The 12,598-nt window shown below is 39.4% G+C and overlaps 1 pseudogene; it reads right to left on the reverse strand.

The window, feature by feature from the left end:
• Positions 1-11,917, reverse strand: part of LOC143561625 (uncharacterized) — a 29,075-nt pseudogene extending 17,158 nt beyond the window's left edge.
• Between the last annotated feature and the right edge of the window lie 681 nt (positions 11,918-12,598).

A 12,598-nucleotide genomic window follows, 5' to 3' on the forward strand; every position in this document is an offset into this window, starting at 1 on the left:
AAGACCGAGGGTCCTAAAACATTGTGCTTAATGCACTTATTTACACATGAAAACATAAAAAACTAATGTCTCTAGATCCCACCGAAAGGTTCTCCTCCGTCGAATGGTCCATGCGGAGGGAAGTACGTGAAACCGAGTACTTGAAACTGGAGCTGTTTTGTTGATGTCTCGAAGCTCCATTTTCATGTTCTCCACCGATTCAGTAAGTTGGACCAGACGCATCTCTGCGAGGAGGTTCATCTCGGTAAGTACCTTAACGAGATCTTGAAGTTTCATCAAAAGCTCGGTTTTGCAAACGTGTCAGGTTTCGTTCCTCGGTTGATGAGGGACGGAGATTGCTTCGTTCATCTTAGTAGGCATGTTGTAGTTTCAGGGGAGAGTGTTTTGGTTTGGGTAGGTGCAAGGAATGCATTGGCAATATGTGTCTTTTATAGCCAACCAGATGTCAGACATGGCCCCGTGCTTTTGGAAGCACGGCCCCGTGTTTTTTATCTTACAATTCTGTTGCAAACCAGTCTGACTAAGATTTTTGTAACGAAGATTCCGGCCCGCACTCTGTGGCCCGGGACCGTGCTTCTAGGAGCACGCCCCCGTGTTTTGAAAAACTAAAATTTAATTAATTTATTTTTTTTTTTTTCAAAATATATATCCAGGGCTTAGTTAATCAAGGGTCTTGGCCAGACCCTTCTCTTTGCATGCTTCCTGAGTTGGTTGGAGGATTATTACCTCCGAAACATATTCAAATGGCCCATCGATGTATGGTTTCAATCGATGTCCATTAACATTGAACTTGTGGCCATCAGAATTTGAAATCTCGACTGTCCCATAGTCAAAAACTGATTCAACTATGTACGGACCTGTCCAGCTGGATTTCAATTTTCCTGGGAAAAGATGTAAACGTGTGTTGTATAACAGTACTCAATCGCCAACTTGAAACTTTTTGTTTCCTTTTAAATGGGTGTTGTGTAGACGTTTAGTCTTCTCTTTGTAAGACCAGAAGTTTTAATAGGCTAATGTTCTTAGTTCTTCGAGCTCGTTAATTTGATATTTGGGCGGTTTTTACTGGCAAACGATAGATCAAAGTTTACAGCTCTAAGAGCCCAGTAAGCTTTGTGTTTTAATTCTACGGGTAGATGACATGCCTTCACATAAAAAATTTTGAAAGGTGTTATTCCTATGGGGGTTTTGTAGGCTGTCCTAAGGGCCCACAAAGCGTCATCTAACTTTTCTGCCCTATTTTTGTGATTCATTCCTATAGTTCTTTCTAGAATCCTTTTGATTCCTCGATTCGAGACCTCTACTTTCCCACTAGTCTGAGGGTGATATGGTGTTTCCAGTTGGTAGTGAACTCCATACGGTGATAAAACTTTGTCCATTAGAGCGTTACAGACGTGAGTACCTCTATCGCTGATTAAGGCTTTAACGTGAAAATAACTTTTTCAGAAATTGTACGACTACTCAAGCATCATTAGTGGGAAGAGCTTGTGCTTCTACCCATTTATACATGTAGTCGACTTCTACAAGGATGTAATTGTTTCCGAATGAGTTAGGAAATGGGCCCATGAAATCTATTCCCCATACATCATAGACTTCACATATTTGAATTCCCTTTTGAGCCATCTCGTTTTTGGCTGAGATGTTTCCGGTTCTTTGACAAGCATCGCATGCTTGGATCAAAGCATGTGTGTCTTTATATATGGTGGGCCAGAAGAATCCTGCATCAAATACTTTCCTGACCGTGGTGGCGGTACTGTGGTGTCCACCAGTAGGTCCTTCATGGCAGTGTTTGAGAATATCTAAGGCTTCTTTTCCTGATACACATCTACGCACAACCTGATCGGCACCTATCCTAAACAAGTATGGATCTTCCCAGAAGTAGAACTTAAGGTCAGAAAAGAATTTGTTCCGATGTTGATGATTTAGCCCTTTCCTTAAGATTCTACAAGCTAGATAATTCGCGAAGTCGGAAAACCAAGGACTTTCATCTTCTTCCTGCATGACAGCTTGGATATTCATGAGAACTTCGTGTGGAAAATTATTATAGATAATTTCCTCATGATGCTCCTTTGAGGCTGGGCATTCCAAGTGCGAGAGATGGTCTGCGGCTACATTCTCTGCTCCTTTCTTGTTCTTGACTTCTATGTCGAATTCTTGGAGTAAGAGAATCCATAGGATAAGTCTAGGTTTGGCATCCTGCTTGTTTAAGAGGTATCATATGGTGGCATGATTGGTGTAAACTATGGTTTTGGAAAGAAATAGGTAGGATCTAAATTTTTCAAAGGCAAAGACTACTGCTAATAACTCTTTTCTGTTGTGGTGTAATTTTCTGGTGCATCATTAAGAGTTTTTCTAGCATAGTAGATTGGGTGAAAATGTTTTTCTTTGCGTTGTCCGAGTACGGCTCCAACTGCCAAGTCACTTGCATCGCACATGATCTCGAATGGAAGGGTCCAATCGGGTGTAGTCATGATTGGCGTGTTGAAAAGTTTATCTTTCAATATGTTGAATGATTCAACACATTCTTCAGAGAAGACGAATGGTGCATCTTTCTCTAGAAGTTTGGTCATAGGTCTAGAAATTTTGCAGAAGTTTTTTATGAAGCGGCGATAAAATCCTGTATGACCTAGAAAACTTCTAATGGATTTGATTGAAGTTGGTGGATGAAGTTTGGATATGGTTTCTATGTTGGCCCTATCAACTTCTAGTCCTGCTTGGGACATCTTGTGACCGAGAACAATGCCTTCTTTGACCATAAAGTGACATTTTTCCCAGTTGAGTACTAAGTTCACTTCTTCACACCTAGCCAACATTTTGTCTAGGTTTTTCAGACAATGATCGAAGGAGTCTCCAAAGATTGAGAAGTCGTCCATGAAAACTTCCATAGAGTGTTCAATCATTTCATGAAATATGGCCACCATACAACGTTGGAAGGTGGCTGGAGCATTACATAGTCCAAATGGCATTCTTCGGTAGGCGAAGGTTCCATACGGACATGTAAAGGTGGTTTTCTCCTGATCCTCATGAGCAATTGGTATTTGAAAGTATCCGGAAAATCCATTAAGAAAACAGTAGAACATTTTCCAGATAAACGTTCAACCATTTGATCGATAAAAGGAGGTGGAAAATGATCTTTTCTTGTGGCGTCATTAAGCTTCTGGTAATCAATGCAAACCCGCCAGCCTGTGATGGTCCTAATTGGTATTAGCTCGTCCTTCTCGTTCATTACAGCTGTCATTCCTCCCTTCTTGGGTACTACCTGAACTAGACTACCCCAAGGTGAATATGAAATTGGGTAGATTAATCTGGCATCAAGGAGTTTGATTACTTCCTTCTTCACCACATCTTGCATGTTGGGATTAAGACGTCTTTGATGTTGGACCACGGGTTTGTATTCTTCCTCCATGATGATTTTGTGTACAAAAGGAAGGACTGATGCCCTTGATATCCATGATCTTCCATGCGATAGACTTCTTATGGTTCTTAAGAACCTTAAGAAGTTCGTCTTTCTCTTCTTTAGAAACGTGAGATGAAATGATTACTGGAGTTGAGAGTTTTTTTCCAGAAAGGCGTATTCAAGATGGTTTGGTAGTTCTTTTAACTCTAAGGCTGGTGGTTCTTCGATTGATGTTTTTGATTTTTCGTTACATTCGGTGATCTCACATACTACTTCTGATGTTTCCTGATTGTTGTTGATAGTATTGAGATTATCGTTTTCTAGAAATAGGTTTGGTATTAGTGTCAGTTAATATTTGTGTTTCTAATGAGGTATTAAGGGAAGATTTCCGCACATAGCAACTCATGATAGAATCAATGATGTCTACACAGTATAATGTGTCATCGTGATGTTGCGGATGTTGCATAGATTTTCCTGTGTCAAAAGTGATAGCATCGTCATTGACCCTGAGAGTTAGTTTGCCGGTGCAAACGTCAATGTTAGCCTTTGCAGTGGCTAAGAGGGGTCTTCCTAAGATCAGAGGTACACTTTTGTCTTCCTCCATATCTAGAATTACAAAATCTACTGTGAAAACAAATTTATCAATTTTGACAAGCATATTTTCAACAATGCCTCGAGTTTATTTAAAAGATCAGTTAGCTAATAAAATGCTCATGCGGGTGGGATTTGGTTCTCCTATCCCTAGTTTTGCAACAACCGCATAAGGCATTAAATTAATACTAGCTCCTAAGTCAGCTAGGGCATTACTAATAGACGAATTTCCTATGAGACAAGGGATAGTAAAGCTCCCTGGATCGGTCATTTTTAGCGGTAGCTTGTTTTGAAGGACATCTGAACATTCTTCACTCAGGGCGCATGTGATAACTCCTCCAACTTCCTTTTGTTTGTTAGCACTTCTTTGAGAAATTTTGCATATTTCGGCATTTGAGCAATGGCTTAGACGAAAGGTATGTTGACGTGGAGTTGTTTGAAGATTTCTAAAAACTTCCCGTACTAAGCTTCCAATCTCTCTTGTTTCAGCCGTCCAGGGTATGGAATAGGCAGAATATAAGTTCGGACTGGTTCCTTAGGTTGTACGGTGCCTGTTGGAACTAGTTTCTCCTACGTTTTCTCAGGGGATTCCTTCTCCATAATTGGAATCGAGGTTGGTGAGGCAACAGTGATTGTGCCACTTCGTAATGTGACAGCGTTGGCTTTCGCATTAGGATTGGTTATGGTGTTGCTTGGAAGAGTGCATGTGGTCTTTCATATAATTGTCGGGCAATCTGTCCGATCTGAGTTTCTAGATTTGGTAATGATTCTTGTTGACTTTTAAGGTCGGCTTCATGCTTCAGTAATACTCCGCTGATATCAACGGCTCTTGAGTAGACCTTCTTTTCTGCTTCATTTGTTTTGGTCATGATTTGGATCAACATTTCTTCAATTTTCGAATAGCTCAGATTTTGATGGCTACAGGAACTTTGATCTTGGAATTGCGGTTTAGGCTGGAAAGATTGATTCATTGGTCTCTTTTCGAATCCAGGTAAGGTTTGAGTGTTACCTCCCTCTTTCCAACTGAAATTCGGGTGGTTTCTCCAACCTAAATTGTAGTTGTTGCTGAAAGCATTGTTTTGACAGTCGATGAAGCCAACTTCTTCCATAGCCATGATAACTTATTTGCAGTCACTCGTCTTGTGAGTTCCTCCACAGGTGTAACTGACGTGAGGTCGAAGACTCACTCAAAAATAAACCGATTACAACTAAATAGATAGCGGTAAGCGGGTGTCGAACACAGAGAGTTTGTGGAAAATGTGTTATTAAGTAGTCTTGTGATTTAAGTATATTAAACTAAGTGCAAAAAGTAAATTCAATGATTTGGTTGGTTGATTTGATTAATGAAAATAACTGAAAGAAATTTAACGATTTTAACTGAATTAATAAAAGAATGTTCTCTCCCGATTTCAGGTTTCCAATGTTGATAATGCTAATGTTTACTTTTAGGATGAACTACATATTCTTGAAAGTGTGTTTGAATGTGATAAACGAGGACTAAGTACTTGGATTATAAAAACACAAGGTTATCACTCGATAATCAATTTATATAGTTAACCCTAGTTCTCTTCTAATAAATCTCGATTGCCTATGGCACCAAGAACTGATAGTCAAGAACACGAATTTACACTATACTAACAACTACTAATCAAACTCACAATCACCATAGCAATACAATCATATGATCAAATTACTATCCCACAAATAACATAAACAGTCAACAATTATTCAATAGAAAACCTTACAATTCGGGAGAGAACACAAAGGGGATTAGCCACACATAGTTTGATTCTTCATCACATCAATTAGGATAATCATACGAATCATAAACCCAAACTAATGATTACAATCACCCAATATCATTCTTGCCTCCCAAAATTCGTCTCTATAGTATTCTAATATGAAAGATAGATTTTTAGACTACCCAAACCTGGATAAAATAACAAAGGTCCGTCGGTTACAAATGTCGGACCGTGGCCCACGGTCCACACCGTGGGTCACGGTCCACTCCACGGTGATAATTGAAAGTGGCCCACTGTGTGGACAGTGGGCCACAGTGGACTTCAGCCATAAAATCCATTTTTCACTTGTTTCGACCTTCTTGACTTGTTGGTTCCTTTGGTTTCTTCGTTATACACCATAATGACTCCGGAACTTCCTTTTAGCCTGAAATTACCACAAAACAGTAGTTATCCAATTTCCATGAAATTAACACTTAATGCATATCATTTTATATCAATTAAACACACTTACGGGTCATCCTCTGGTGCACTCGTCGCATTCCCACACTTACCCGTTGCTTTCCCCAAGCAACACCTCAACAACTATTGTTTTTCATTTTCAACTTATAACCACCAGTATTACCAACAATTCTGGTACAGTCAAGGTCCCAAGTCATACCCTATTGCCTCACTTCTATCGGTTTGCACTAGTATACTTGATGTTCTATTTAAACCATAGAATTCTAACCAAATCTAACATGCTTTCGGTTTTTACCCATACATAACACACATTTAGACATATAACCAATTCTCCCCGCATATGCTTGTACATTCATCAAATATCCACCTATGTAAATGCTTTGACATAAATGCAAATCAAGAGGTCTTAAAACGGGTTATAACGAGGCCAGGTGAAAGGGTATGGAAGGGAATATTTAAAGTAACTCAAACGATCTGATCCGGCTTATTACAAAACAACTAAGTAAACAATAATATAAACAACTATAGACATCACTAACTTCTCTTTTTCTCTTTTTTTTTTCACGACATAATACATGAACATTGCAACTTTAACACATTTTTTTTTATTATTATATTTTTTTTGGAGCATAAAAACATAATGCATAATACATCCTATTGATAAATGCTAAAACAATTACAAAGAAACCTATTAAGCCGGATCGTGTCGCAATATAACACCGGGGTTGATTGAATGAAAGAATAGGTCCAACAATGTTTTCTAAGGGAACCAACCCCCCGCCCCTCTTATTATCCACGCTCATATATATAACGTATGATGCCCAACCCCCAATACCCACACTCGCACTCATCCAGACGAGGCTTAACCTAATTGCCTCAATCACTTTTGGATTTATGTCAAGCTAAGATCTCACAATGAACTAATTGTACAAGTTCTATTGGAGAAATCTCAACTTTCTCAACAATCCTTATTTTCTCAACTCGCAAGTGTAAACGAACATGTTATGCAAGTTATTGCACCGAAAGCATACTAACCTTGATTAGAATACTAAACAACCTCCTTTTAAAAACAACTAGTCAAAACAAGTAATTTAGGGAATTGTGACCATGAAAAGGGACCCGAACCTTACTCCAACAATCTTACCATATTCCGATTTCTTTAAAATTTTAAAATTTTTCTGATTTTTTTATTTTGTTATTTTTTAGATCAAACAAAAAAAAATATTTTCAAAACAAACGAAATTTTCCGCATCCCCACACTTGGGATACACTATACCCAATGTACAGTTTAGAGAAAAATGAAAACACACTATTTCTTTAAAACAACCTTCTTTTCTTCACAACCCACAACACTTAATCATAAGTGTTTCATCCACCAACCATCCACCTAAAAATAAATAAAACACAAAAGATAACAACTTATACATAAATATACAGAACGGTGTTCACCTGGTAATACGAGACTCAATCAGAAGTAAGGTAGTTGGGCCGGCCTGAAGATGGACGTCATGAATTCTGAAAATTGCCCAAAGTTAAACGCCCCATCGCCGCCGCTGCTACCTTAACCTTGTGGTGGTGGTGGTGGTGCCATTGATTGCATTAGATTGACCCACATTGAATGATGAAGTGGTGGTTCGGCATAGCGTACAGAACCGTCATACGGTGGTAGAGTCGTGTAATCCACAACGGGTGGATCCGGTATAACTAGTTCGCCCGCATGCCATTGATCATGCATGTGTCTGTTCCTATCATCCATGTATTGCTTGTTCATCTCGTGCTCCCGCCCGTAAGCTTTAGCATGGTTCCACATCACCAATCTCTCGTGTCTCTCCTTTTCGGCCCGCTCAGCATAGGCCCCCATGAAAGTCTGATGGTTAAATAAGGCATGTGACTCTTCTGACCAATTTTCATATGTCGAAGGCCTATGTCTTTCTACCACTTCGTTCATTGACCCCACATGGGCTCAATTATTACCATATGAGTCATAACCAGCCGAATAATCCCAACCCCCCGTGTTGGGAACCGCTACCACCACCTACATCCATGAAATCCGGCTCACCCATTTCCTCTTCTTCCACTTGTTCATCCACCTTTGCCTCCATATCTTCTCTTATCACCCTCCATCTCAAATTATCGCTCACAAGCTCGTGATGTCTATCAGTTCGTGAGTGTACCCATCCCGGTAAATCCGTCAACTTGAACTCTTTGAACACTTTATTCATTCCCACCGAATCCTCATTAATTACACCATGATTCTTCAATAATGTTTTGATCAATCGACAATGCGGTATTAACTTCCGATTGTTACTTTCACGACTGATCCAAATGTTGTGCATCACTAAATATCGGAAAGAAATGAGGGGATTCCCGCAAACGTACAACATGATAATATCACTATTTCTCTCTATTGAAATTTCCCCCCGACGGGGCACCACATTGTATAAACAAATAGACATCAACAACTTTGCCTCAATCTTCAGGTCCTTTCTCCTAATCTGAGTACTCAAACCCCAACCCCCTTTAAGAAATTTTTCTAACATGTTGTACCATTGGGGATGCTTTTCGGGACTTTCAAACAAATCTTTGACTGAAGGGTACACATATGAGTTGCTCAGTTTGCTGTCGAATATAACGATCTGATTGAACGTGTCAAATGACATCACCACATCATGTCCACCCACCGTTCCAATCAATCTCATGTCAGACCCCTTCTTGTATGTGGACATCTCAAAGTTGGCACCCACTCCTCAATCTCCCTATCATACAAAGTATTACTCTCTCCATCGTAACACTTAAGAGCTGCTTCCCAACCTAAGTTTTTAAATCTTTCAATTAACCTGAATGCCTCAAAACCGTGACCCGTTACCTCTATTTCACACATATACCCGTCGATCCGATTTTTCAAAGTGGCCATTTTATCAGTGAACAACTCTTCTTGCCATTCCAACGCGTACTTTGACAACATCCCACCTCTCCAAGTGGGTTTTTCAGTTGGTATTTGAACTTGTGCTTGTGCTTCATGCAATCTCTATCTTTTTGTTTGGGCTGCTCGGCCACTAGAGGTTGATGCATTCCCTTTTCCCTTATCCGAGGTTCTACCCATCTACACACAACAAACAACCCAAACAAACCAAGTTAAGTCAACATATACCTCCCCACACTTTCTTGTTACTATGGTTGTGGATAATCACTCGTTAATCAATTTACCAAATATTTCAAAAATTACTTCAACACATGATTTCCAACTTATCAATATAACAACCATATGTTTGTAACACTTATACATTATCCACAACCATAATGTACAACCATTATACTAATTACTCAAACAAGCAAGTAGGTATATAGTTCAAATCAATTCTACCTTAACAATTTTTCAATATGTACAAGAAAATTGATAAAGAACATACCTTCAGAGTTGAATAGGATGAACACTAACTCTTTCATCACATAATAACAAAACCCCCCCAAAATTTCTTAAAACATTCATCAACCCTTTTGCTCAACAAACAGATTAACACTTAACAATGAATGGAATTAGGGTTGTTATTGTTAATCCTCACGAAAATCCAATGAAAATAGGGTCAAAAATATTTGAAATTGGTGGTGATATGAAAAGGTTATGATATGAGGTTAGGGTTTGTAGAGAGTAATTGGGAAGAAGAAGATGAGAATGGAAGTAAATAATGAAGGTAGGTAAATTATGTGGTGTATATTGGTTTAAAAATAAATTATTCTTTTGTTTTTTAACCCAAACCCCGGCTCCAATCTGCAGTCCTAACCGCACCGTGGTCCATGGTATACTTCATTATGTTTGTCCGTCGAAGGTACACCGTGGCCCACGGTTCACACCGTGGGTCACGGTTCAAATGTATCAAATCGGGCAGACCATACAGTACCGTGGTGTGGCCTGCCACCGTGCCTCACGGTCCTTCACTGTGGGCCACGGTCTACACCGTGGTCTACGATTCAACTTTTTTTTACATAAACGAACCAAAAATAACCAAAATGACCAAAAAAATACTTACCAAATCAAAAATTAAAATTACCCTACCCCCCATGAGAAACCTGAGTTGTCCACAACGCGGTAAATAAATTCATAAAAACTTCCCCACACTTGATTTGGACATACTCCAAAGCGAGAAAGGTAATTTTTAAAACCAAATTTGAACAAAAAGCTAAACTAACTTATACAACATACCTGGACCTTTACAAAGTGGCAACATCGGTGAGCTTAGGAGAAAACTCACCTTATCATCTTCAAGCATATTTAGATCTTTGCCTTCTAGGTATATTTTAAGGTGATGTCCATTCAAAACTTGTTTGACTTGATTTTGCATATCTTCAATTTCAACATCACCAAACCTTCCTACTCTTGTGATAACATACGGACCCATCCATTTGCTTTTTAACTTCCCGGGAAACAATTTGAGTCTCGAATTGTACAACTATACTTTTTGCCCAACTTCAAATGTTCTCTTCCTTATCTTAGCATCATGCACCCTTTTTAACTTTTCTTTATACGCCGAGGCACATTCATACGCTTCATCCCGGATTTCCTCTAGTTCACTCAACTTCAATTTCCTCAACTTTCAGGCTTCATGATAATCCATATTAACACTCTTAAGTGCCCATAATGCTGGGTGAGCCAACTCCATTGGCAAATGGCAACCCTTTCCATACACCAAACGATAAGGAGTAGTACCAATCGGTGTCTTGTAAGCGGTTCGATATGCCCATAACGCATCATCCAACTTAACCGACCAATCTTTCCTATCCACCCGAACCGTTTTCTTCAAAATTTCCTTAATTTGACGATTGGAAACTTCAACTTGGCCATTCGTTTGAGGGTGGTAAGATGTTGCAAATTCGATGATTTAACACCATAACGTTTTAACAATTTGCCAAACGTGAAGTTCTTGTAATGCAATCCACCATCACTTATAATTACTCTTGGGATACCAAATCTTGAGAAAATGTTAGCTTGTACAAATTTACAAACCACGGAATGATCATTAGTTCTTGTTGCAACTGCTTCAACCCATTTCAAAACATAGTCAACGGAAACAAGAAAGTATAAGTACCCACACGAGTTCGGAAACGGGCCCATAAAATCTATGCCCCAAACATCAAAAATGTCAACCACTAAAATGGGTTGTAAAGGCATTTCATTTCTTTTTGATATACCCCCCCCCCCCATTCGTTGACAATTCAAGCAATGTCGGGCATATTCATTAGCATCTTTGAAAAGTGTTGGCCAATAGAACCCACATGTAAGTGCTTTATACCCCATTTTAGAACCACTAAAATGGCCCCCACATGCCGACGAATGAGCATGTGTCAAAATCTCTTGCACTTCATTCTCGGGTATACACCTTCTAAGAACTTGATCCGCTCCAATATTGAAAAGATCTGGTTCATCTCATATGTATTGCTTGACTTGGGACATGAATTGTTGCCTCCGTTTCTTTGACCAATGTTCCGGGATCGCACCCGTGGCTAAATAATTAACATTGTGGGCATACCACGGTGCGGTTGAGACGGCGAGCAAATGTTCATCCGGAAACTTTTCATTTATCTCCATCGGATCATCAACACCTTCAAGTGGAATCCGAGACAAATGATCTGCCACTACATTTTCACAACCTTTCTTGTCCCGGATTTCAAGATCAAATTCTTGCAACAATAACACCCATCAAATCAAACGCGGTTTCTCGTCTTTCTTTTCCATCAACTATCGGACTGCGCGATGATTCGAGTACACCACAACTTTACTTCCCAATATATAAGACCGAAATTTATCCAAGGCGTACACCACCGCTGGTAACTCTTTTTCGGTAGTGGTGTAATTCAATTGCGCCTCGGATAAAGTTTTGCTTGCGTAATATATCACCACCGGCTTTTTCTCCACTCTTTGACCCAAAACTGCTCCAACCGTGATGTTGCTAGCACCACACATGATTTCAAACGGATTTGACCAATCCGGTGATTGTAAAATGGATGCTTCCACTAACTTCTCCTTCAAACTGTCAAAAGCTTGCAAACATTCATCAGTAAACTCAAAGGGGACATCCTTCAATAAAAGATTACATAAAGTTTTTGAAATTGCGCTAAAACCATTAATGAATCTCCTATAGAATCCGACATGTCCCAAAAATGGCCTCACCCCCTTGACATTTTTCGCGGATGGCAAAGATGAAATTACTTTTATTTTAGCTTGATCAACTTCCATTCCGCTACTTGAAACCACATGGCCCAACACAATGCCCTCTTGCACCATGAAGTGACTTTTTTTCCAACTCAACACCAAGTTCGTCTCAACACAACGTTTTAAAACCTTTTCTAAGTCATTGAGACAAGACTCGAAAGTTGAGCCAAAAATGGAAAAATCGTCCATAAAGACTTCAAGTGA

Source organism: Bidens hawaiensis, unplaced genomic scaffold (genome assembly GCF_021521415.1).
Source record: "Bidens hawaiensis isolate Kalapana, Puna unplaced genomic scaffold, B.hawaiensis_p1.1 tig00020750_1, whole genome shotgun sequence".
In the NCBI taxonomy this organism is placed as follows: domain Eukaryota; kingdom Viridiplantae; phylum Streptophyta; class Magnoliopsida; order Asterales; family Asteraceae; genus Bidens; species Bidens hawaiensis.